Genomic DNA, 23,465 nt, shown 5'->3' with positions numbered 1-23,465 from the left:
CGGCGGTGTTGGGCGGAATCGATGGGGGCGGCGGCGCACGGAGGATGGCGCGGCTAGGGTTTGGACGAGAGTTGTGCTGATTCGGGAGGGGGATGAGAGGGATGAGGGGTAGAGGGGGTGGGGGAAGAGGGCTGCCGTCAGATCTAGGCCTATCCAACGGTGGTCGGGCATGATCCGCGTGAGGTGCTCGTGGACAAATCAGAATGCAATAAAGGCCTTGATGATTTTATGACCATATAAATAGGTCGTAAATGATTAAAAATAAGTTCTTTTGCACGAGAAAAGCATTTTTCGTTGTTGAAGTATAAAAAATAGTTTTGTTGTGACGAACCTACCAACTCTATGTATTAGACCAAATTGTATGTATAATTGACCAAATGATTTTATGTAAAATGCTTTTGATCCACGAAAAATTCATTTTCCATTTTTTCGAGTGCCCAAAATGATTTTTTTTGTGAAGGACCTATCATATATTTGTTGTAAAATTAGACCTAATCAATTTTATAAAATACCAGGCCATATATAATGCACAATTGACAAAATGGTTGGGTGTCAAAAAATTTGATCCACCTCTGGTGAAAAAGACAAATTCCCGTCGATTCAGCTGGAAGCAGGTCAAATTTGAACTGCAGGTGCCTCATAATTTGCTCTTTATTTTTTCCAAAACTCATTTCTAGGTAAATAAGTATCTATTTAATCAGAGAAACACCAAAAAAATTCCAAGATTCAACCACTAGCTAGGACCGGCCATTCCCGGCGTTTTGACCGCATTTTGAAACGGGCATGAAAAATTCAAAAAAAATCAAAAAATTGGAAAACCTCCGCATTGTGTCATTATATGTGACCAAGTTTCCAGGAAAAATAACAAACTTGTAATACGGCAATTATTTTAAAAAGTGTTCTCAGAAATGAGCTATCATCTCTGAAGATTCATGGCTTTCAAGCCAAATGATCAATCTTATGGCCACATTTGTGGCATAGTTTGTTCAAATGATCTCATATTGTGCACAAGGGTGCATATTGGAATGGCAAACAATGTTTCCTAAGGAAGTTTTCATTTTTTTTGGACGAAAAAACCATTTTTCATTTTTCGAGTGCCCTAAAGGAGGTTTTTTTGTGAAGGAACTACCAAATAATTTTTACAAAATTGGACCAAATCAATTTTCTAAAATACTAGGACATATTTAATGCATAATTGACAAAATGGTTGGGTGCAAAAAAAATTTATCCACCTCTCGTGAAAAAGACAAATTTCCGCCGATTCAGTTGGAAGCGAGTCAAATTTGAACTGCAGCTGCCTCATAGTTTGCTATTTATTTTTTCCAAAAATCATTTCTAGGTACATGAGTATCTATTTAATCAGAGAAACACCAAAAAAATTCCAAGATTCAACCACTAGCTAGGAACGGTCAAGCCCGCCGTTTTGACCGCATTTTGAAACAGGCATAAAAATTCAAAAAAAATCAAAAAATTGGAAAACCTTCGCATTGTGTCAATATATGTGACCAAGTTCCTAGGAAAAATAACAAACTTGCAATATGGTAATTATTTTAAAAACGTGTTCTCAGAAATGAGCTATCATCTCTGGAGATTCATGGCTTTCAAGCCAAATGATCAATCTTGTGGCCACATTCGTGGCATAGTTTGTTCAAATGATCTCTTATTGTGCACAAGGGTGCATATTGGAATGGCAAACAATGTTGCCTAAGGAAGTTTTCATTTTTTTTGGACGAAAAAACCATTTTTCATTTTTCGAGTACCCAAAAGGAGGTTTTTTTGTGAAGGAACTACCAAATAATTGTTACAAAATTGGACCAAATCAATTTTCTAAAATACTAGGACATATTTAGTGCATAATTGACAAAATGGTTGGGTGCAAAAAGTTTTTATCCACCTCTCGTGAACAAGACAAATTTCCGCCGATTCAGTTGGAAGCGAGTCAAATTTGAACTGCAGCTGCCTCATAGTTTGCTATTTATTTTTTCCAAAAATCATTTCTAGGTACATAAGTATCTATTTAATCAGAGAAACACGAAAAAAATTCCAAGATTCAACCACTAGCTAGGAACGGTTAAGCCCGCCGTTTTGACCGCATTTTGAAACAGGCATAAAAAATTCAAAAAATTCAAAAAATTGGAAAACCTTCGCATTGTGTCATTATATGTGACCAAGTTCCTAGGAAAAATAACAAACTTGCAATACGGTAATTATTTTAAAAAAGTGTTCTCAGAAATGAGCTATCATCTCTGAAGATTCATGGCTTTCAAGCCAAATGATCAATCTTGTGGCCACATTCGTGGCATAGTTTGTTCAAATGATCTCATATTATGCACAAGGGTGCATACTGGAATGGCAAACAATGTTGCCTAAGGAAGTTTTCATTTTTTTTGGACGAAAAAACCATTTTTCATTTTTCGAGTGCCCGAAAGGGGGTTTTTTTGTGAAGGAACTACCAAATAATTGTTACAAAATTGGACCAAATCAATTTTCTAAAATACTAGGACATATTTAGTGCATAATTGACAAAATGGTTGGGTGCAAAAAGTTTTTATCCACCTCTCGTGAAAAAGACAAATTTCCGCTGATTCAGTTGGAAGCGAGTCAAATTTGAACTGCAGATGCCTCATAGTTTGCTATTTATTTTTCCAAAAATCATTTCTAGGTACATAAGTATCTATTTAATCAGAGAAACACCAAAAAAATTCCAAGATTCAACCACTAGCAAGGAATGGTCAAGCCCGCCGTTTTGACCGCATTTTGAAACAGGCATAAAAAATTCAAAAAAAATAAAAAAATTGGAAAACCTTCGCATTGTGTCTTTATATGTGACGAAGTTCCTAGGAAAAGTAAAAAACTTGCAATACGGTAATTATTTTAAAAAAGTGTTCTCAGAAATGAGCTATCATCTCTGAAGATTCATGGCTTTCAAGCCAAATGATCAATCTTGTGGCCACATTCGTGGCATAGTTTGCTCAAATGATCTCATATTGTGCACAAGGGTGCATATTGGAATGGCAAACAATGTTGCCTAAGGAAGTTTTCATTTTTTTTGGACGAAAAAACCATTTTTCATTTTTCGAGTGCCCAAAAGGAGGGTTTTTTGTGAAGGAACTACCAAGTAATTGTTACAAAATTGGACCAAATCAATTTTCTAAAATACTAGGACATATTTAATGCATAATTGACAAAATGGTTGGGTGCAAAAAGTTTTTATCCACCTCTCGTGAAAAAGACAAATTTCCGCCGATTCAGTTGGAAGCGGGTCAAATTTGAACTGCAGCTGCCTCATAGTTTGCCATTTATTTTTTCCAAAAATCATTTCTAGGTACATAAGTATCTATTTAATCAGAGAAACACCGAAAAAATTCCAAGATTCAACCACTAGCTAGGAACGGTCAAGCCCGCCGTTTTGACCGCATTTTGAAACGGGCATAAAAAATTCAAAAGAAATCAAAAAATTGGGAAACCTTCACATTGTTTCATTATATGTGGCCAAGTTACCAAGAAAAATAACAAACTTGTAATACGGTAATTATTTTAAAAAGTGTTCTCAGAAATGAGCTATCATGCGTGAAGATTCATGGCTTTCAAGCCAAATGATCAATCTTATGGCCACATTCATGGCATAGTTTGTTCAAATGATCTCATATTGTGCACAAGGGTGCATATTGTAATGGCAAACAATGTTGCCTAAGGAAGTTTTCATTTTCGTTGGACGAAAAAACCATTTTCCATTTTTCGAGTGCCCGAAAGGAGGTTTTTTTGTGAAGGAACTACCAAATAATTGTTGCAAAATTGGACCAAATCATTTTTATAAAATACTAGGCCATATTTAATGCACAATTGACAAAATGGTCTGGTGTAAATATTTTTGATCCACCTCTCATGAAAAAGACAAATTTCTACCGATTCAGTTAGAAGCGGGTCAAATTTGAACTACAGCTGCCTCATAGTTTGCTATTTATTTTTTCCAAAAATCATTTCTAGTTACATAAGGACCTATTTAATCATAAATACATTGTTTGGTGGCGATACGTCGAGGTTTGGGCGGTGGCCGAGGGCCCCAACTCTAGAGCGCGTAAACTCGCATGCCCGCCGCGTGGTCACCGCGTGAACGTGGCGTTGCCATGTGTTCTGGGCGGCTTAGGCATGTCTAGTGGGTTGGGCACTCCCCAGGTTGGTGCTAGGAAGAAAATTACAACATAAGATTCTCATGAGGAGACCTATCGATGCTGAAACATGAATTAGCAGCCAAGTGCTTGATTAGCGGTATGGGAAATGTACATGGCTAATGGGTGTGAGTTTTGGCTGAGGATGATTAGTTACTAAGAAGACCGTTTTCACAAATTTTCAGCTCAAAAGGAGGAGCCTAGGTGGTACTTGCTTTGCAAACTACCACACTGGACATAACTACGAATGTTGAAGCTCGGCTCAAAATAATGAATGGATTGAGCTGGCATTTGGTGGAGGATGGTTATTTGGGCATAGGAAAGCACTGTAGAAAATAGATGCCATTTGGACATGCCAAAGTGGTACTTCCTTCACAAACTGTTGTTCTGAACAGAATAGGAAAATGAATATTTTTGAATTACTTTTGAACTAGACAAGGAAAGTTTTTACATGTTTGACAAAGATATGAGCCAAAGAATTTATGAGATTTTTTGGGGAATTTTGGGAATTACAGAAATATAGGTTGCTTCACAACCTAGGGCAAAACTGCCACATGGACATGACACATAGGCAAAACTGATGAGGTGGCGCCTAGTCATAGCAACCCACCACAATTTACAAGGCTGTGACCATCTATATTGGTCGTTAACAACTAGAAATAAGGCAGCGGACTAGCGCTGTTTGCTTTATGACCATTTCGTGTAAGGAAATTATGACCTTTCTGACCAAAATGGTCGCAATGGTTTAGGGTTTGGAGCCCCCCAAATAGCTTTTGACCAATTGGTCTGAAATGGTCATAAATCTATGACCAATTCTTCTAGGGTCACTGACAGAAGGTCATAAGTTGACATATTTCTTGTAGTGGATGTAGGAAATATTTTAAATAGGGGCAGATGTGTAACTTCCCTCAGATGTGACACAACCGCCCTACCTGTCAGCCCCGTTCATACACCGTGGGCGGCAAAACACCCTCTCCTTACCAAAAATCGCTACCGGCAAATATTGGGGTGATGCCATATTACAGTCCTATCCCCAACCGACGTGATGTCTGAAATTTTAAATGAGGGATAGGTTCATAACTTTCCCACATTTTAGACAAGCGCGTCCTATAGTTTGAGATCCCCTGACTCCCCCTCCATTTCACCATTCATACACCGTCGGCACCACAACAACCGCCCCTCCGCGGCCAGCCTCCTCCGTCCGCCACCCCATCCTCCACCTTGCCGGAGCCGCTACCCCTCCCCCGTCGTCCACTCCAAGAGATGGACGTCTCTGATCCACGGTGTCGGACAAGGATCCTTTCATCGTGTCCTCTCGCTTCATCGGCACCATTGTCCACCTTGCCGTTGCTGCTCCGACGACCACCTCGTCCACGGCAACAGGACTTATCCCCCGACCCGGCTATCTGCCGTCTAAAGTCTTCTTCCATGTCGCCGACAGCCATCACACCCGCAACACCCTCAACGTATCAGTAGGGGCCTACACGGCATCGCAAGAGAGGTGGTCGTATTTCATATCTGCTTAACTTATTGATCTCGCCCGGAATATAGATCTAACTTGTTTACTGTACTTCTCTTGTCCGTACCAAATTTTAGTGGCTAGTCGAAAGCAAACATTGGTTGCGAAGCAGCCTTTGTCCGGTTTGCACCTTCAGATCCGCCATGGCACGATCACTATACTCGTAAAGCTAATGGTTTTCCCCCTTTATATTCACTACCACCATCGTAGGTGCTTCGTGTCATGCTAGCACTGCTCTTCAAGACCTCAACTCATCAAGCGAAACAACAAGCCACTCATAATTCCAAAGCTTAGTTGTTGAAATACAAATCTGATATGAAGCTCATATTAGTAAAAGTGAGAACGTTTAATTGGTCACCTAATGTTCCTATATTCGCTTCGAAAAGCATGTGCGCCACACACCATCGGAGCTATAGTTAAAATATTGGGCGGGCCAGATGGCTTACGCTATAGGGGATCCCAAATTTTGGTACAAATTTACCTTCACTCCTTTGTATATTGGACTAGAGCTGGGCGGGCCATGGCATTGTTTTGTTCTTATGTAGCTCTTTCTTGTTGTACCGGCAATACAAGCCCATATGCTCCAGCTAGTTCCACTTTCCTGATTTTACTCTTGATGCTTAGGGTTTCCCCTTTTATCTACTCCACTATGATCTGTGTAGGTGCTTTCTGTCGTACTAGCAGCACTCCACCCTTCAATCTAAACAACATAACACTCATAATTGCAAAGCTTAGCTATTAAAATAAAATTGTGATATGATACTAATATTAGTTAACAGACACATTCAATTGGTTAGCTAAAGGTCCCACTTGAGTTTCCAAATGCATGTCACGACATATAGAGAGACAGCAGAATTGCATTTCTTTGTCACTTGTTGATTGTACTTTCTTGTCATTACCAAATCTTGGTTATTATTTCAAAGCAAACATTGGTTGCTGACTACCCTTTGCGCGGTTTGCAGCTTCAGATCTGCCATCCCACTTCCACGGTCAACGTTATACTCATCATGCTTACAATTTCCCCATTTTTTGATGACCATGATCAGCCTACATGGTGTGTGTCGTAATAGCACTGGTCCACCCATCGAGCTAAACAAGCTTAGTTGTACAAATTTGAATATGATATTATGCTGATATTAGTAAAACTTAGACATGTTTAATTGGTCAGCTAAATGTTCCTACATATGGAGAGATCGGAAGGAATAGTATTTCTCTATGCGCTTTGATTCATCATGGGTGGGCAATAGACATTGTATAGAAGGACTTGTAATACGTTCAATATGCTTGCTCTTCTGCTCTTTTTTAGCATGATCCTCTTGTCTTCTTTAATAAGTATGTTCCTTGTTGGGAAGAGTAGCAAAGACATTTGTGGTCGACTGGTCAGGTCGAGTAATTTTCCCTTAGTATATTTCGAATCTGTCAGGTCAGGTCGACTTGTTCTTCTTTACTATATGTTGAAGCTGTCATCTGTGAAGTATCATTACTTCTAGAGCTCTCATATTTTGAGTAGTAGGCCACATTATATTAATGCACACACCAAATTACAGCATGCATGGCATCTCTCAGAAGAATTGCAGAGATAGCACAAAGGGGTTTACAGGGAGGCAGTATTAGATTAGAATAACTTATGCATTACAAAGATAATCTCACTTGTTTTTATGTTTTCATGCATGTCAAGTATTGAACATGATCAAAATGAATATGAGAATGGGCGCATGAGAGGAATATTGCGGAACAATCTACTGGCTAACAAACTTGGCATGGTGGAGGATGGCCTATCTTAGTCACCCATCAAGGTGCTTGCTCTAACTTGGCAAGGTTGTATTGGTCACACATATTTTGCATATGACCTCTTGCATTACTTCTACTTTGTTACACCAATATTTTCTTAGTTTAAGCATCATATATTAGTATATGCCATACCTATCCATTTTCTATACCTATTCCATGTGTCATCATAATATGTTTTTCCAGTCAAATGTTGTTCTTCCATAATAGATGTCCAAAAGGAAGAGGGTGAGTGCAGATCCTTGAGGAGTACAAACTAGGTATTTGGAAAAGGTAGTGATACCTGTTAATTGAGATAGATCGGTGTCTATAGAAAACAAAGGCCCAACTGTACCACACTTTACCCCTACTCCACTGGCCAAACGCCTATTAGAAGTGTAGAGAGCCCAGCGTTAGGTACTGTCCATGATATCAATTCAAAATTTGAACTCCTAAATTTCTGCATGTGCCTTACCTTCTCTCTTGTATGAAAACTAATTTTAGATGAATCTCCTTGCTCAAAGGATCATAGGATCTCACAACAATACTAGGCACTACATTTCTCTTGTTAGTACCTCTTGCCCTTTGTCAGCATACTTACACTCATTGTTGTTTGATTATGTAGCATCACTGTAATTGTTCGATTCTTTATCCTCCCTTTGCTCGAAATTAAAAGATCTACATTTACTCTTAGATAAATGTAGAATTAACACAATTGTTATGAAGTTCTGGATTGCTCATGTAAGTACCTATTGTCATGTACTCCCTCTATATCGAATTAATTATTGATCAATTGGATGTACTTAGAACTTAATAGTGCTAGATACATTTATTTGAGGGACAAGTAATAACGAACGGTGGTGGTATTACTGTACTTGCATCGTGAGATAGTTGATTGTCTAGCATTACTCTACATCTTATCCGCCCTGCCCTCCACTTCCTCCAAATTATCAGATCTACATAACTCTTACCAAAATGTTGAATAAAGCCAATGCTATTGCACACGTTGGTGTCTGCATTCCTCTTGTCAATACCTTTTGCCTTGTAACAATGTACTTCATTAATTTCAATTTGATTATGTATCATCAGTCTGCATCTGAGCTTCATTATCCTCTATTTCTTCCAATATTACTGGATCTATATTTACTCTTTGAAAAATGTAGAATAATGGCAACGGTTATAAAGAAGTTTCTTTGGGGAATTTATTGAATTATCATTCCATTGACATGGAGAAGGGCTTTGACCAGCCCGTGTTAACATGTGATGTAAGTTCATCCTTCTCAAGCCTTCAAACTTTATTCTAGTATAGACTTGGATAGACATCATTTCCTCCACTGCTATTTACTTTGCTGTTTACATCTGATTGGATGTTTGCAACAATTACCCGTTTTAAATTGTAGTTGTAAAAACATGTTCCTTATGCAGAACAAATCCATTTATTTTCTTATATAATTGTGAAACCTGTTACGTGTCTCCTTGTTTCTCTTTTAGAGTCGTATCTCTTATGCTAGGCAGAACTTTAGGGAAGATAGTGAGCCAAACCATCACGAAGAGAGCGAGATGACCCCAAGGTCCTGTCTTGATGAAGACAGTGAGTTGAAGCTACTCACCAGCAACTGTGAGACAACGTCTGTGCAGTCGCTACCTTAATCAGTTCGACTTCTTCAGTCCCAACTTAAAGAGGAAAGCCTTGCTTCAGATATGCTCCGACTTGATGTGAATGATGCAATGAAGATCTCAGGGGGCTGCCTTGCATGCTTTGGAGCAGCTATCGTTGACACAACTGAGGTCTCATCGGTTTGTTCGGCTGCTTGCAGTGCCCGTCCCGGCCAGGCCTAATACCTTCTGAAGTGATCTCAGTTTTGTATATTCTTCTGTCAACACGTTTATATGCACTAGTGGTGACCTTTGATGCCCGGTGTATGTAGTATGCGGTCATGTTGCACTTTATTATCATCGGTGGTGAACTTTGATTCCTAGTGGATGTAATATACCGTAATTTCTTTATTGTATAGTATAGGTTTATTCTTGGTCGGTATGCTATAATTTAGGCCAGAAGGTTCATTGGATCTCAATGGTGTCGGTCTTTAGGCCGGCCCCTTATCATATGGGACGAAACATGGGCCTATAATCATCTTGCGCCATTAGCTAGTCTAAACGTATAGTAGTTTTCTTCCTTTAACAGGCCCAGTAAAGTTCTGGCCAGCTGGGCAAGAGAATACCATGGGCTTTTAACAGGCTAAAAACTAGATTGTGCTAGAGTTGAGGCGAAAAATTAATGGGCCAATACAGGCCAAAACTGCATAAGGCCTATGTTTGGCCCAAATAGGACGAGCCGTTAACAGGCCAAAATATATCTCGGGCCCTGTTTAGCCCAATAAAAATATGGGCTTTAAGAAGGACAGTATCAACGCGAGCCGTGGGCCCAACAGTGTCACGGGCCATTATCAGATGGGCTGTAAGCAGGACAGATTCAACGGAGGCTTTAATTAGGCCAAACTTTTATACGGGCCATTAGCAGGCCGATAGGCCTGTTGGGCTGAAATTTATCCATGAAGACTACGGGCCATTAAGAGGCCTCAAGTCACATTGGACAAGAAATAGCCCAGTTTCTACATGGGCCGTTAAATGGCCTAAAGTTAAACCGGGCCGACAACATCCTAGATGCACCACGAGCCGCTAACAGGCCAAAACTATTATCTGGCCGAACTGGTAAACGGGCATTTAATAGGCTAAAACACAAACCTGGCTTAGAATGGGCCCAAAAGATTAGAGGCCTGTTAATGGGCTTGATCCGATATGGACCGTAATTTGGCCCAAAACACGCCAAGCTATGAATGTGCCTGATCTAATATGGGCCTCAATTTGACACAAAATATGGCAGGCTATTAACGGGCCAGCCCACTAGTGTTTGAAAAAATATGGTGGGCCTTTAGCTAGGCCGACCTTTATACATTAATTGGGCCACTCTTGGGCCGTGCCACATGCCGACATATCATAGGCGTCTGCCGGCCATTGTACGGATGACATCTGTCCGAACGATGAGCTGACACGTGCATTATCCAGCGAATGAGAATTTTACACGTGGAAAATCCCCATTGGTCGGGGATGTTAATGGGTTATCGGATCCAAACTGGAACTCGATAGCTTGACGGCGACCCGTTATAGTGGATGCCATGTGTCTGTCACCCTTGATGAAAGCACTTCTATGACGCGTGATTTATCGTCATGGAAGTGGACACTTCCGTGATGATAATTTTGGTAATGTCATGAAACACTTCTACCACAACACAGTTATGACTATCTTGATTCTGTCATAAAGTCTTCATGGATGTACAAGCATGATAGAAAATGTGACCTACTGTGACAAACACGTATCATCACGGAAGTGTATTTTTTTTGTAGTGGTAGGCCCCACATGGTTTGCCTCTTTTTTAACATAATTCGTCAAGTCAGAATTTGTTTCTTCACCCGTGGTACACGATCCTCCAACAAGTGGACAAATAGTACAGGTGTCAAATTACCAGGTGGGCTGCCTTTTCATACAGAAAAGAGCTCCACCGTGTACCTGCGTGGGTGTGGTTGGGAAAGAGATGGGAGTACGTGCGCCGTGCGTGCACCTCTTCTCTTCGTGCACACCCCCCACCGACATAGGTCTGTGTGAGATAGATACAAACCTAGATAGATGGCGTGTGAGTTCATGAGTGTTTTTTATTGGGGGGCAGTGCTTTCGTGATGTATTTGTGGGAATATGTGTCGATGATATCTCAAACAAAAATTGACACATGCAATGTCTGTGAAATAGAGGCCAATATATATAGCATATATAGAGGGAGCGATCCACGAGAAGAGAGGGTTGGGACATAGATAATGATAGAGTCGAAGAGAGGATCAAGTGGGTGGGTGCGAGATCGATGATGAGAGCCATCGTAATTGTCTTTGTGCATGTCAAAGATATAGAGCGACTGACCTACTGGAACGTTAGATGGCACATGGGAAGTTGTGTGTGGCAGGGAGGCATGACTATAGCGCTCGATGTATCGGTGTGTGGGGGGGGGGAGGGGGGAGGCAGGGACCTAACTAGAGAGGTAGATCGACTCGTATATGTGCTGAGAAAGAGAGACGCAGCTATGTCTTGAGGACGATCAGTCGACATCCATACATAAGTGAAGGACAGGAAATAGGTTGGGACACAGGGAGAGAGAGAGAGAGAGAGGGAGAAAGGGAGAGAGGGAGAGGGGTAGAGTGCTAGATGGGTGGTGGAGTTGCTTCTTGAAGATGGTGGGAGAAGCCTACTAGACAAACTGAGCGTAGAACTGCAATATTATCAATAAGAGTGGGGATGTGTTTCTGTGTGTGCCTGTGTGTGGTAGATGTGTCGGGAGGCATGCATTGACGATGAAGGGGGACCATGTATTTTGTAAGAAAACCTAACTAGATCGGTAGATCAATTGTTATGTGTCAGAGGAGGGGAGAGACATAAGTAATTAGGTAGATCGATCGGCGCGTGGGGAAAACGAATAATAACAACCTATCTAGCTATATGTATAGCTGGAGATCGGTCGGTGTACATCCATTTGTTAGAGGCAAATAAGGCCCAACGAGACAGATATACAGAGAAAATGGAGCTACGAGGTGGTGCGAGAGGCCTACTAGCTAGATAGGGGGAGGTGTGTATGATTTGTGAGATCGATGAAAAGAGGGGCGAGAGTTTACACGTGTATGGGACCGTATGAGAGACACGAGGCATGGACACAGAAAGGAGGATATGGAAGGTGCGTGTGTATGTGGTAGGCAGACATCGTTGGAGAGGTTTATCTATCTGTGTGTGTCGGAAAGGAGTTATGGAGACCATGGGAGAACGACCTAAAGAAAAAAATTAATGTGCATGATGGATATAATGCTAAGGGAAGGGGAGGGGAGGAGGGCGTGTGCATGCATGATAGGAAGTTAGTGCTAGCTACAAAGGTTACAGGATTGTGTGGGTGTAAGAGACTAACAAACATTAGAATTTGATATGAAAGTGGATTCATATATTTGAATAGGAGATCTTAGTGTTATAAACATATGCATGCATGAATATGGCGGTGACACGTACGGTGTGGTTTTGGACATGTTATACCATAATGTCATAATGTGTGGTGTTTGCAACTCAGAGCTAAATATCGAACAATCTAAACCAGACTATACATCGAACCATCTCACATTTTATTTGATTTTGTGATAATGTGTGGCATTTGCATCTCACAACTAAATATCAAACAATCTAAACCATACTATATATCGAACAATCTCACATTTTATTTGAATTTGTGATAATTTGTGGCGTTTGCAACTCACATCTAAATAATTCTAGGCATAGGGGGCGGGGAACCATACATTATATGATAAACACATTATACATATGAGACATGGTTTAGATTATGAAGATGTAGCTAGAGCTTGAAATTTACTATGATTGAAATCAACATAAAGTGGATTCAAAAAATCGAGTTCGAGTTCATATAGTACACATAGTTCATATCTAGCTTGATAGTAATCATGTGGTGTGCTGTGAAGATAATATAGAAACGATGGTTTAACTTGACAATAATGATGATTGTAGATCTTATTAAAACAGAGAAACAAATTCATATGGTTTAACTTGACAAAAATCATGATTGTAGATCTTACTCAAATAGAGAAACAAACTAAAATATAGTCCATATTGAAGCGGTAGTATATACATTTGAAATGCACTAAAACGTTCAACTGAGTTGCAGGTTGTATGCATTATACATGCAGCAAAATATTTTAATTGAACATAACATGAATTCAAAGTTTGAATGGCATTTGTAGTGCAAATTGATTTGGTATAGTACACGGGACAAGACTCTCTTTTGTAGTGTGAATTGATTTCTTTTTGTTTTTTCGTCGAGGGAACTGCGAATTGGTTTGGTACAGTACACATTAGGCTTGTCCGAAAATTTCAACCCGCGCCTTGTTCCCCCGAAATATTTAAGATATATCTTTGTCTCATTGTGCTCCGAAAACTCCTTCCATCTCAACCCGTGCATTGCTATCCAAAATTAAAACGTGTGCGAAAAGTCCCACCTCCTGCGAAATCCAAAGACAAGCGAAATGCCCGTGATACCCCTGAACCGAAAGAGCCTCCTAGCTCAAATCGGTGGGGGTACTTTCATAACTTACCCCACATTTTGGACAAGTGCGTCCCTAAGCCATGGTTCCCGCTCCCATCCCATCAGCACACCCATTCGTACACCGAGGCAGGAAAAACCCGCAAAGCCCCACACCCTCCTCCGTCCGTGACCCAGTTGGAGCCCCTTCCCCGATGACATCATCCACAGCAACACCTCGATGTCCATCATCCACCACACTGGATGAGGTTCCGTCGTCAATCTCATCATACCGCCGGTTCAGCCACCCCGTCCTACACCTCCAAGGAGCTGCCTCGTAGTTCCCCTCGTCTTTCGCGCCACCTCCATTCTCACACCGCCGTCTTCACCTGCACCACCGGAACAACATCATCATCACTGATTCCTTGGATGAAGCTAGGGCCAAATCGGCGCCACCAAGAGGTTCTACACTAATCACCGCATTTTCTTCTTGATTCGATCTCACAGTGCTGCTGGTGCTCAGCCACTTCTTCGACGGTGTCGCTCCGTCGACAGCGACGTCCACATCAGTAGGAGAAGCTCCTCCTTTGTCTCTCGCTTGCGCTGCTGCTCTGCTCTTGCTCTTGGTCCCCTGCATGAACTGCTCTTTCTCGTGCTGCTGCTCTTGCTCTTGCTCTTGCTTGTTCTATTTCCCTCGCTCTCGCTCTTGCTTGCGCTGCTGCTCTACTCTTGCCCGCGCTAATCCTACACAAGCAGCAGATCCTGCTCTCGCTTGAGCCCCTACACCGGCTACCCGAGATGCTGTTACACGACCTGCTACCCCGGCTCTCGAACGTGCTACTTCTCTAGGCGCTGCTACTGCTGCTACTGCTTTTCTGCTACTAGTGCGTTCAGTTTCGACAGTAAAACTCAGTTTTGACAGCAAAATTCAGCTTCGACAGTTAAATTCAGTTTCTACAGTTAAATATATTTTCGACAGTTAAGTTCAGAGATGAGCACCTGATTTATTTTACATCTAGCACTTTTTGGTTATGTATTTTATGTCATATATTGGAGATGCTATTAGAATTTGACTCAGGTTAACATTTTCTCTCTTGTCCTGCTTCAGTCTCGCCGTCGTACAACTCACCGGAGCTGCTCCAATGATGAAACCCTACATCATAGCGGAGAAGCACCCCGGGCTCCATATCCAGACGCCTAAGAACTTCTTCCCCTCCTCCGATAGCTAAATCAGCCAGAGCATCCTCACTGACCAACCCAATCATGCTGAGATCAACATGGCTTCGCCAAAGAGGTTGTACACTTGTTACATCACTTTTTTACTCTACATATTATATATATTGTCCACAGAGCACACATAGTAATGTGAAATACGATTAGTTTCTCCTACTATATGACAAGCAGTGAGGTACCAGCAGACTTAGCTACATGTTGTGGACTCTCTTGAATGCCATCATTATTTATCTCTGCGCGTTTGAGTTGTGCATTTGTAGATGGGCCTGGGAGTTGACCTAGTAGGGCAATGGCCTGGGTCCAAAGTAGTAGAAGTAGCACAATTTTTTTTGAGTGTAGGCTTTTCCCTACTCAAGCCTACCTACTAGAATAGCCAGTGCTTGGAAGGAAAAGTGGAGGAAAAAACATAGGAATTGGGAAGTTTCCTATGATACACTATTCATGCATTTGGTTCAAAGGAATGAAGCAAAGGAAAGTTGTAGGATTTGTTCCTTTAGTGTCTCGTTGAAAGAAAAACCATAGGAATTTTAATATCCACTTGTCCTCCTTTTCAAATTCCTATTCATGAAGCACAAGACTAAAAGATAGTAGCATACTAGCATTATAACCATACATTTTATTGTGGTTTGACTTAATCTCACCATGCTTCTTTGCATCTTGTGATCTTCAAATTCTTGTGAACCAAACAACCAGATTGGAAGAAATCCTGTGTTTTTCAATTCTCTGTTTTGCGTGTGCATTCCTATCCTATTACTATGTATTTCCTATCCCTGCGTTGTTTGAATCCTCCAATTCAAACGAGCCCTTACAGAATTACTTCTCTTACAAATAGTTGTGAAAGAAAACCGTGTGTGGTTTGTCCCCCTCCTGCCGCACCATCGTCCACCCCAGCTCAGCTGCTCCAACGACAGAAGGGTCTACCACAGCAGGGATCCAGCCTCGAGACTGTCTTTCGCCGTCTCAGATCTTCTTCCACGCCGCGGGTAGCCACGACAACTGCATAACCATCATCAACTGAGCAGATGACCTCGAGAACTACACGGGTCGGCAACAGAGTTCACACTCTTTCGTGTCTACTTATGTTATGCATCGCTTAATATTACATGCTACTTTATCATCCTAATCACCGATTAGACTCCGAGTCAGCTCCAGACTAATGCTCAAACTTGACTTTTTAAATGGTTGTGGGTGCATATCAGGGCCGCAATCAATAGTATCTAATCTACTATCTAGCTCATCTATGGTGTCTATCTGGTTCATCTGTTTCATGTTGGGGGGGGGGAACAAATAGTAAAGAAGCCATTATTTATATATTTTAACTGAAGCCATTATCTACCTGCTACCATTGGTTTTGGGTCGATCCACAGGTTCCTACCATCACTATGGATTTCTGCATGCACTCCTTACATAATCTGACTATGTTTTATTCCTATGCATGTCAGCTATTGTAGACAATGGAACTAAACATGTAGAGCAAAAGGGACAAGCCATGCGTGGCAATAAAATTTCATCCAGACGTCGCTCCATTTTAGGCGCAAACGCAGCCCACCTCCACCCATTTTGTATTGTAATCAAGAGGAAGATAACTGTTCCGAGGGGGTTCAGAAGGAGACGACCACTCCTATTTACCCCCTGAGGTCTTCGCTCTAACTTGGCATGCTGATGTTTGTAATATTATGCATATGGTGCCTTGCATTGCTTACTTTATACATTAAATATGCCATCTGCTTAGTTTAGACATGCTTTGTGTGAATGCCATCTATTTAGTTTCTTTATCGTATATGTGAATTATGCAACACCATCTTGTTTAGCCAGGCATCATATATGTGAATTTTGCAATGCCATTCTGCTTAGGTAGTCATCTTATATGTGAATTATATCATGCCATCCTTTTTTTCCTTACATATTACATTTGTCAACCATGTTAGTACATTCAACTAATCCCCGTGTGCATCAGCCATTTGACATGGTGATGGAAATTTTTGGAGTGAAAACAAGGTCTCTAAAGAAGACAATGCTATTTTAAAAAGCGCATATCTCGCTGGTTATAGATAGCTCCTTAGAGGAGGATTCAGAGACAGATGACCAGTCCTATCCCCCCCCCCGAGCTGTATGCTCTAACTTGGCAGGGTTATGTTGCTCATGTCGTGCGTATGGTGTCTTGCATTGCTATGCCATTTGCTTAGTTAGACATGCTTTGTGTGAATGCCACCTATTTAGTGTTTAATTACCATATATGTGAATTATGCAATGCCATCTTGTTGCGAGACATTATATATGTGAATTATGCAATGCTATCTTGTTGCAACGCATTATATATGTGAATTATGCAATGCCATGCTATTTAGCCAATCATCATATATGTGAATTATATCATGCTGGTTACAGATATCTCCTCAAAGGAGGATTCAGAGACATATGACCAGTCCTATTTCCCTCCTGAGGTCTATGCTCAAACTTGGCAGGGTTATATTACTCATGTCATGCATGTTGTCTTGCATTGCCTAGTTTTTACATCATATATGCGATTGCCATCTGCTTACTTGCTTAGTACATAAATCATATATTTGAATTATATCATGTCATCATGTTTACATAGACAACATCTGAATTATGGCATGCGAACCCATTTAATAAAGACATCATATAGTTATATCATCTCATCATGTTTAGTGTTTACAATCATCATATTTTGAATTATGTCATTCTATCCACGAATTATATCATGCAATCATGTTTCCATAGGTGGCATGTATGTGAATTATGGCATGCCAACCTATTTAATAAATACATTATATAGTTATATCATGTCATCCTGTTTACATAGTCATCATATTTTTTTAACTATGTCTTTCCATCCTTTTTAGTTAGCCATCATATATGTGAAATTGTGTCATGCTATCCTGTTTGGTTAGAAGACATAAATGTGAATTATTTCATGCCCTCTTTTATACCCCACTATCCATTGCACCTGTCTATCATAAAATGTTTGTACATTCAATTACTTTTCTTGCTTATCAGCCATTTGAATTGGAGAGGGTGATGGAAGTATCTAAGGGAGTGACAACATGGTCTTCATAAAAGATAGTGCTACCAGTCGATGCAGATAAAACCACCATTGTACTTGCCCAAGAACCAGCCCCACAACACATAACCCAGACTCTCGCAGATTGTACCCCTACGCAGTTGGATAGAGAACCAGCTAGACCCCTTCTAACCCCAACCCTAGCAGATAGTAACCCAGTTTGAGTTGACACAACACTGTATACACCATAGAGCACCCAACACACGAGCAGTTAGTAAGGGAACTGCAGTGCCCAAAGCACGAGGACCACCACTCCAAATCCCAACTCAACGCTTAAAGGAGAAGAAGAATTGTTCTTAGGTCAGGTTTTGTAGCTATGATTCATACTCTTTTGCTCTAGCATCACTGTATTTACCCATACCAAGTATTTTCAAATTTGAAGGATGGAATTGAAACTCCAATGGTGCAACAGGTATGTTTTAAACCTATTTCTTTAACTGGCTTGTCACATCCCTAGTCCTGGCATGCACTAGGCTAGCCCTTTATGTGTGCATCATGTTTAATTTTTCAAATGAACTTGAAATGGGGATTGTCCAAACCCTAGCATTAAAGGAATTCACTAGTTCACCTAAAATATTTTCAGTAAGTCCAAATGGCTTTCAAAAATGTTCATCATTTCTGGATAATGCTATAAACCATAACCAGAGGTGTTGCACATTTTTCCATGACATATTTGGTCACTGAATTAAATCATACAGTTTTTGCAATTGGGCATTTAAATGATATATATTATTTTAAGTGCTCAATTAATTCTGAACTTAAGTGTGGGCTGTTAGGAATAAACCCAATAGAGCCCACAATTATTTGCAGGATTTTTGGAAACGTTTTAGTATTTTTAATAAAGCCCAACATGTACAGAAAAATAGAAAACAGAGTTTAATAGAAAACAACAGAGAGAGAGAGAGAGAGATAGTACCTGGGCCACTTACCTGTGCGGCCCAGGAGCCGGCCTAGCCCACCTGGCCGTTGCCAGTCGTCTCCCACCTCTGCCAGTAGGCAGAGGCAGAGACAACGCACGGGCGCGCGCGAGCGCCACGCCACCAGGCCGCCTGCCTGCGTCCGAGGACAGCGCAACGCCATGAATCCCCTCCTCGGTACCGTCCCAATCCGTCTGACTCGCTCAGTCGATCCCCTATTCTCTCCCTCGCCTCTGGACCGCCACACCCGAGGGCCACCGTCGCCGTCGCTCACCGTCACCATGGCCACAACCACTCCCTCGCTCCCTCTCCATCCCAGGCTTCTCCGCCTCGCCGTCTTCGTCCTCTCCACCGAGGCACTCGGCGCCAGAAGCACTGCTGCGCCACCATCGCCGCCGTTTCCCTCGTCGACCACCGAAGATCGTCGTCGTTGATTCGCCGCCCCGAGCGCCTCCCCAAGCCCACGGAGCTACTCTTCGACCTCCCAGTGAGCTCCTTCATCATCTCCCCATATCCCCGTGGCCTGTAGCTCACCGTAGCATCTCCCTCCGCCGTGGCCGTGAGTTTCACGCCGCCGGCGAAGTCGTCACCATGGCTTGAGCAAGCTCAGCTTGCCCCTGAGCACGTCATCGCGCTCGTGCTTCTCCCAGGAGCCTATCTAGCCCACCCGTTCGTCTAACCGTGCACCACAACACCGATTCCAAGCACTCCCGAACTCCGGCCACCGTGCAAGTCGCTGCCGCCGTCCACTTAGGCCACCGGAGCCGCCGCTGCGTGCACCACTCGACGCGGACGAGCCTCCCCATCGCGTGGATGCTCTCCGCCGGCCATTTGGTCGCCGGAGGAGGAATCCCGAGCCCCTCCGCCATCTCCGGCCTTGCCGGCGATGAGCCCCGAGTTAACTCTGGCGAGTTTGACCCGGGTTGACCCAGTTTGACTCCCCCAGAGCCACTGACATGCGGGCCCCACCCGGCTAATTAAGTTAGGTTAGTATTAACTAAGCTAGGTTAGTTTAGTTAGACACTGACACTCAGGACCCACCGGTCAGTTTGACCTGGGCCGCCCATTGATCTGGTGACGTCACTAATACGTCATGCTGACGCAGTAATTGTTTCTGGGAGTTTAATAAATCAGAAATGATTTATTATTTTCAAAAAATGCTCAAAACTTCTAAAAATCATATAAAATCAACCGTAACTCCAAATGAAATAATTTAGATATGAAAAATGATCAGAAAAATCCAAAGAATCTGTTTATGTAATTTTCGTGCATGTTTGAGCAACCTAAAGCTACTGTATATGACAATTTGAATTAATGGCATTTGAATTGTCATATATGGAGTTTGAATTTGGATCTTAGATTCAAACCAACTCCATTTAACCTGCTGCTAGTTGCATTAGCTCAAACTATAGCATATTGCCATGTCATGATCATGCATCATATTATGCATTGCATTGATTGTGTTTCTTCTTTGTTTGTCGGTGCTTGTCCCCTCTCAGTAGACGTGTACCGACGATGAGATCGATGACACCGATGAAGAACTATACTATCTTCAGAAGTGCCAGGCAAGCAAAACCCCCTTGTTCATTCCGATACAAACCCACTCTCTCACTCGTGCTCTCTTTTACTGTATTAGGACAACAACGATTCAACTGTTACATGTTGCGGTAGTTGAACCCCTTTCCTCTGCATGACCTGTCATTGTCACAGTAAATAGATGTAACCCACTAGCATGAGTAGGAGTTGTTTGAGCCCTGATGTGCCTACTCATTCATGCTTGTTTGTCATGCCTGCTACTGCTTAGAGTTGAGTCAGGTCTGATTCATCGGGGATGAATCGGAGGTGTGTGAACATGTCCTACTGTTGAGAGCTAAGTGTGTGAACACGATTTGGTAAAGGTTGCGATGAGAGGCCATGTAGGAGTACATGGTGGGTTATCTCATTGAAGCCGTCCTCAGGAACTGAGTTCTGTGTTTGTGATCCATGAACAGTTACTACCACACATTGGGTTTTGGTAACTCGACCTCTCTCGACTTATTAATCAACATGATCTTTGTCCAGGAGTTGCAACTAGTTTCTGGTGTTTGTAGGCAGTGTTAGTAGTCTACCAAGTGGCACCCGGTACAGGTGGGCTTCGGACAGACTAGGCACAGTGGCACGGTGTACCAAGTGGCACCCGGATGGTGGGCTTGGGAACCCTGCTCACATCGTTTGGGGCCGTGAGCGACACCCCGGCCGGATCTCCTTGCGGATGGAACCCGAATAGGCGACAAACCTGGACGAGAGACTTGTGTGTTTAGTCAGGTCGTGGCCGACAACCTCGCTGGGCTTCCGCTTGAAGGTTGCCGAGTACATGTCGTGTAAACGGCGGTAAGTGGTGAGAGCGTGTGTGAAGAACTACACCCCTGCAGGGTTAACATTATCTATTCGAATAGCCGTGTCCACGGTAAAGGACTTCTGGGTTGCCTGTACATTTCATAGACAAGTGAAAGTGGATACTCTAAAATACGCAAGATAAGCGTGAGTGCTATGGATGGCGTTCTCGTAGGGAGACGGGAGCGGATCCATAGTGGTGTATTGATATGGTGAATATGTGGACTCGTGTGCGCCACCTCAAAGAGTTACTTGCAGTCATAGTGCACGATAGCCACCGAGTCAAAGCTGGCTTGCTGCAGTTAGACTCCACCACCCCCTTTGTTGATAATGATGCATATGTAGATAGCTCTGATGTAAGTCTTGTTGGGTACATTTGTACTCACGTTTGCCTATTTTATGTTTTTGCAGAGAGACTTTAGTCTCGATAGTAGTTCCGCGTGGACTTCGACGTTTAGCTTGTTACCTTAGCTATGATCTTGAGCCCTCGGCAGGATCTGGTAGACAGTCAGGCTTCTCAGCCTTTTTCATTTGTAGATGTCTGTACTCATACATGTTAAGCTTCCGCTTGTGCTTGACTTGTGTGCTTTGAATGGTGGTTTATGAGACCCATGTTTGTAATATCTCGCTCCTCGGAGCCTATTGAATAAATACTTGAGTCGTAGAGTCATGTTGTGATGCCATGTTGTATTTGCACATATCAAGCATATTGCATGTATGTTATTGAAATGCTTGGTATGTGTGGGATCTGACAACCTAGTTGTCTATCCTTGGTAGCCTCTCTTACCGGGAAATGTCTCCTAGTACTTCCATTGAGCCATGGTAGCTTGCTACTGCTCCGGAACACTTAGGATGGCCGGCATGTGTCCTTGTTTGTTCCTGTGTCCGTCCCTTCGGGGAAATGTCACGCGGTGTCTGTCGGAGTCCTGCTAGCCCAGTTGCTAGAGCCCGGATTCACTCGCTGATGACCGATACGTTCGTTGTTGGGTCATGTATGCCTGTCCCTGTAAGTTAGTGCCACTTTGGGTTCACGACTAACCATGTCAGCCCGGGTTCTTTGTCATATGGATGCTAGCGGCACTATCATATACGTGAGCCAAAATTGGCAAACGGTCCCGGGCCAGGTAAGGTGGCACCCGCGGGAATACCGTGCGTGAGGCCGCAAAGTGATATGATGTGTTACATGCTAGATCGGTGTGACTTAGGATCGGGGTCCTGACAGCTTTGGTATCAGAGATTGACTGCCTGTAGGATTACCAAGCCAAACTGGTCGAAGTTGAGTCTAGAAATTCTTTAGTTATATAAGGGAATTGATTGTGGGATGGAACATAAGGCTCTTTTTACTCCTTTACCTCATGCCGTTCTGATCTGAGTCATCCTATCTTTCCTATGGGTTAAGGAACTAGACTTTCTCTTCTTTCTATCAGGATCACGTGTTACTAATCCATAAACTTATAGGATTGATGGTTCTAAGCTTGAGTTCAGTTCCTACTATCTTCTGTATGTTCATAGTTGATCTCAGAACCTTGATATTATGATGATCGAGTGGTTATGCCACCATTTTTGTAGCATGTCTCAAATCTTATCGAGCATTTACAGTCGTTATGCTGTCCGAGTCATCCCAGGTTTCTCAAAAATTTGATGCATTTGCAAGATCCTTTCCCTCTTGTTTCAATGTTCCTTTGGTCAGATTAACCACACTAGTTAGTGGGTTGAGGTACTCCTTTGCCTCGGCATATATGCTGGAATTATTATTATGACCCTAGGTGTCTAGAGTATCACCTAGTAATCTAGCCATGTTTTGCGTTCCCAGTGTGATGATTCTGGCCATTATTCTCGGAAGCATCCCGTGATGCCACTTAGTTAGTAGGCATTCCACTTCTGGGTTTTGAACCTGAGATTCACCCTACTTACTTCATGTTGATAGTAATTGCTAGCTCCCTTAGGTTATTAGTAACCTTTGCGTTAGTCCTCGAGGTCCGTGGTATTTCCTTCTTCCAAATACTATGAACCGTTTATGGTAGAAGTTCTTTGAACCAAAAGATCACAACCAGAGCTCTTGATGAGTTCTCGATTCTATGTTGTGACTCTGCCAGTTCTACCTTTCCGCATGGGTTGTCCGGAAGAAATATGTTGAACTCGTTCGACATGCTAATCCATGCATCCACAACTCAGGAAATCATATGTTCTTTTGGGTCGTCCCTCTTTAGTTGTCTTCTGACCTCGTCTATCAATTGATAGTCAAGAGTATGCGTGCATTCGTTTATCGATGCCTATTACTCTTGT

This window comes from Triticum dicoccoides, chromosome 4B (assembly GCF_002162155.2).
Source record: "Triticum dicoccoides isolate Atlit2015 ecotype Zavitan chromosome 4B, WEW_v2.0, whole genome shotgun sequence".
Taxonomy (NCBI): Eukaryota; Viridiplantae; Streptophyta; class Magnoliopsida; order Poales; family Poaceae; genus Triticum; species Triticum dicoccoides.
Note: the sequence above shows the minus strand (reverse complement) of the source record.